This window comes from Penaeus monodon, chromosome 14 (assembly GCF_015228065.2).
Source record: "Penaeus monodon isolate SGIC_2016 chromosome 14, NSTDA_Pmon_1, whole genome shotgun sequence".
Taxonomy (NCBI): domain Eukaryota; kingdom Metazoa; phylum Arthropoda; class Malacostraca; order Decapoda; family Penaeidae; genus Penaeus; species Penaeus monodon.
This window is the reverse complement of record NC_051399.1, coordinates 38,850,856-38,855,855: the sequence shown is the minus strand read 5'-3', so window position 1 is coordinate 38,855,855 and position 5,000 is coordinate 38,850,856. Positions and strand designations below refer to the sequence as shown.

The following is a 5,000-nucleotide window of genomic DNA, read 5'->3' as shown; positions in this document are numbered from 1 at the left end:
TAATTTGGGGAAAGGGAATTTGGGAAATTTTGAATTTAAGAATATATAAAGATAATATATATATAATATATGGATATAGTTTAAAATTATATATAATTTAAAATTTGAAATATTATATATGATAAAATATATAATAGAGTAAAATATTTTAATAGGTAATATTATTTATTATATAAAATATATAAATATATATATATAATAATAAAATATATTATATATATTTTTATATTTTATATTTATATATTTTATATTAAAATATATTATATATATACTATATATAAACTATATATATATAATTTATATTTTTTTAAAAAATATATATTAATTTTATACTATATTATATATTATATATATATATTATATATATTATTTATATATTTTATATATATATATAATATATATATATTATATGTATATATTTTATATATTATATTATATATAGTATATATATTTATATATATATATATATATATATATATATATATTATATAATATATATTTTATCTTATATATATATATATGTATATGTATATTTTAATTGTTTTTTGTATTGTATATGTTATGTATATGTTATGTTTATGTATATTTATATTTTATATTATATATTTTAGATATATATATATGATATATATATACATTATATGATAAACAGATAGATATATATATATAGTATATATATATGATAGTATATATATATAATATTTATATAATATAATATATAATATATATATATATATATATATATATATTATATATATGTATATATATATATATTATATATGTATATAATATATATATAGAATGCAATATATTATATATATTATAGTATATATGTAGTATATAATAGTAATATATAGATATATATATAATATATATATATAATATATATATAGTATATATATATATATATATATGTGTATATAATATATATAATATATATATATATATATATTATATATATTATATATATATATATTATATATATTATATATACATATATATATATATATATATATATATATATATATATATATATATATATATATATATGTATATATAAATATATACATATATATATATAATATATATATATATATATACATATATATATATACATATATATATATATACATATATAACATATATATATATATACATATATATATATATATATATATATATATATATATATATATATATATATATATATATATATATATATATATATATAGTTGCAAATCCTGTGATCACAATCATCTTTCTCTCACTGTCTGTTTCTTTCTGCCTTTCAAATATTCATACTTATATTCTTTAATTGTAGCAAAGAATGGTTAGTAGTAGTAGCATGATGAGCAAAACCATACAACTATATAAATGTGAGTAAAACAGATCACTCATCTACAGTAACAGATATATATAAGCAAGAAAATAAGATCTTTATTTTTTTCTATAACTGAAATCAACAGCAGCAGGGGATGCATTTATATATGTTTGTGAATACATTAGCATGATATCTATATATATAATAATGTTGCACTATTTATTTTCAAATCTTTATATGTTGTGAATTCTTATTATATATGTGTGTGTGTGTGTGTGTGTGTGTGTGTGGTGTGTGTGTGTGTGTGTGTGTGTGTGTGTGTGTGTGTGTGTGTGTGTGTGTGTGTGTGTGTAGGTGTGTGTATTTATTTTTTACATAATCTTCAATTTGCTTTTGCTCTGTTTGCAGTCAAAACTAATGTACCTACAAGACATGATTTTTTTTTTCCCCTGACAAGTAATGTCTCTCAATGGGAGTGGCCAAACAGCTTGGCCGTCTATTTGACTTTGTTGCGAAACATGGCCACAGTGAAAGACCACAAACCTTGTGAGAAAAAAACTGTGCATAAATTGTGACATCTGCCTCTTAGCATTTACAACCATGGGCAGTATTCACAAAAGGTCTAAGACTGGTCTTAGCAATTTATTTATGATTTGCACCTTTGCCACATCTCAATATTAATGCTGGTAAAGGAGTAAACATTTACATCATTATGAAGATAAATGGTTTCAGTAATATGTAAAAACTATATAATGCAAAAGTCTTACTTTTATAATGACAATAGTATTACACATTTTATATATTCAACTGAAATTTGGGCAACGATAGGTTTGTTGTCATTGTATTAGCTGTAAAGCCACATGGCGACATTTGTGTTTTTGCATAAAAAATTGCTGTAAATATGTAGAAAATGGATTAATTAATGGTTACAATAAATCAGAATGGGCCTCCAAAGTATATTTAGCATTACTGATGTGAACTTCATGTCTTTGACTTGGTGAATTTGTCTATGAATCCCCACAAAAATATCTTAGATAGGCAATTTTTGTCTAAGACTCGGCCAAAGTTTTAGCGTCTCAAATGTGTAAGGACTGTCTTTAAAACTACAATGTAATTTATACAAATTTCATGATAATTCTGTATTGAATATGATAGAAAAAACTAAGACGACCCTTTTGATTTCTTTGTCAAATGTTAATTTTGTTCGTTTCTTATATTTTACTGACATTTTCTATTCATTTCCACAAGGACTGTCTTTAATTTTGTCCTAATGCATAAGGACTGTCTTTAATTTGTCCTTATGCAAATTTTCCTCTATTGAACATCATTACACTTTGCAAATAATAAGCAAAGATTTGAGGTCTCTTTTGATAAATTTCCAAACATTAATTGTGCCATTTCCTACATTTCTATTACTGTATTTTATTTTAAAAATACAAATAGCAGCATCCACCTTTACAGCTCATGCAATGACAATAAAAGTAAGGATGGCACATCATCTTTAGATATAGTTAATGGTAATATTACCGTTATGATATAAGCAAGATTTATTGCCACATTTACCTCATTGTCTTATTATAATAGATTATCAAAATAGGGTTCATTACAATTTAAATGTGTGTTCTATTACCAGCATTAACTCTGAGATGTGACAACAGAGCAAAATCGTTAAGAACAGTCTTAGACCTTTCTTGAATACCGCCCCAGATTCCAAGGAAATCCAGATATGTGTTAAGAATACCTTCTGCATCAGTGTTCCTGTTGAAAAATCAAAGTACTGAAAGTGTCATGAACTGTGTTGGTTTTATCTAAATGTGTAAGTGTTCAAGTGCCAAATTCTTCTTCGTATTCAAGCTCTCCAGACCAATAAATGTAAAGTCTTGGGGTGCAGGGGGCTTAAGCATGAATAAACTGTTCAGGAATTCTGAAAGTAGAATCCATGATAGGATAATGTCCAAGGGTGGAGCCTTTGATAAGTAAATGCCCCTAGGGTTGGGAGTGTGGAAGCAAAGTACATAGATCCACATAGATAGGGAAGTTGCATTTCACACTGCTGGCATTCCATGTTGGTAAGCATTTCTGTTGAGTTTGTTGGGCTGATTTTAGCAGTTTAGCAATTTTCTTTTTGTTTTTTATATATTATTTCATACATATTGTATTTCAAACTGTTTTATCCCAAACTTTCCTGATATTATTCATGCCCTTCCTTACTATCAGAATCATTAAATCAAGATTGTCGGCTAAATATAGAATTGTGCCAAGAAAAAAGGAATACATCTGTAGTATCCCTATAATTGTCACAAATTGTTGTATAGTACACTCAATGTAATATACATTTTAGAAATAAATACTTTTAACTTATGATATATTGCCTTGCCTATATTTAAAGTATAATCATATAATCACAAGTTTTACATATGTCTATATGAATAAGACAGTTGGCTCACATTTCTAGATCACTTGCTATAAGTGATACCTTCTCCCTATCTCGAAAGCCTGAATTCCCAAGAGCTCCCCCAAAGTGGCTGGCTATAAAGTAAGTACTTAGTCACACGAGTATATCGTCCTAAATCTGTCAATTATCCAATATTTAATGATAACTGAATTACCAAAGCATAAATAATCACCCTTTTTACCAATCCCACAGAAATAATCATCCATAGTATAAGTTTCCCTTTGTGGTCAGATGAACATAAATCGAAATCTTAAAAGTATGAACATTTCCTCATTCTCTCTTCCACAGGCTGTCATGTTAACTTGATAATCTTGGGAAGAGCAAGGATACTCTAACAAACCCAGAAATAAGTTGAAAAGTGATAATGCATGGCAAGAGCTATTGCATCCTTCCCAAAACGAAGTCAAAGTGAAAATCAAAATAGATATCAGGTCAAAATATCTGATCAAAACGAAACTTAAAATGTAGACAAAACAATGATGACTATTCATCAAAATGGAAAATAAAATAAATCTTGAACCATGACATCGGAGTCTAAATTCAAAGTGAAATGGCAGTAAGTATCGTTTTTTCATCAAAAAGAACTGCAAATCCAATCCAATCTTCTTATAAACAGTATTAAAGCCAAATTGCTGAAGGTCAGAGCCTCAGAAGCTCCACTCTCCGGAAGGAAATTTTTACCTCCACTCATATCTTAATACCACCTTTCTCTCTGGACAACATGCATGCTAGGACGGTTCATTAGGTAGGAAAATCACCGTACAATTAGCTAGGAAAGTCCTACCTTCTCATTTCGGCTGGAAAATGTAAAAGATGAGGTCAGATGCTCGACCCAAGGTTGTTCACGGAGTCTCAGACGAAAACATTGGGGAGCGGCTCGTTAGCAGAGACTGCGGACCCAATATATCATTCGAGTTGGGCCCGTTGGTTGGCAGAGACCGCGGGGTTAAAGCTTGCCCGTGGTAATGTGACAGGCGATCTGTGCACTTGTTGCATTCCTTCTGGAGGATTCGAGATTTTTTTATGATTTGATATTTGTTTTACAAGAGTCCATTTCCATAAAGCAAATGCCATTGCTTTATGGAAAAGCAATGGCATTTAAATAAAAAATTGCAAATTAATATATAGATACATTATAGATGTATTTATATGTGTAAAATTACTGCAGCATCCCCGTCTAATTTGCTATCGATACTAGACGTTCAGAAAATATCAGTATATAGA

The 5,000-nt window shown here is 27.0% G+C and overlaps 1 protein-coding gene across 2 annotated transcripts in view; it reads right to left on the bottom strand.

Annotated features, from left to right (window-relative positions):
* Positions 1 to 4,710, bottom strand: part of LOC119581116 (mitogen-activated protein kinase kinase kinase 15-like) — a 36,944-nt gene extending 32,234 nt beyond the window's left edge. Inside the window, exon 1 of one of the 2 annotated variants that reach the window (XM_037929453.1) lies at positions 4,561 to 4,710. The gene's annotated coding sequence lies outside the window, so the exon portion shown is untranslated. The remainder of the gene's footprint in view (positions 1 to 4,560) is intronic. The other variant, XM_037929455.1, reaches the window with a different exon arrangement.
* Between the last annotated feature and the right edge of the window lie 290 nt (positions 4,711 to 5,000).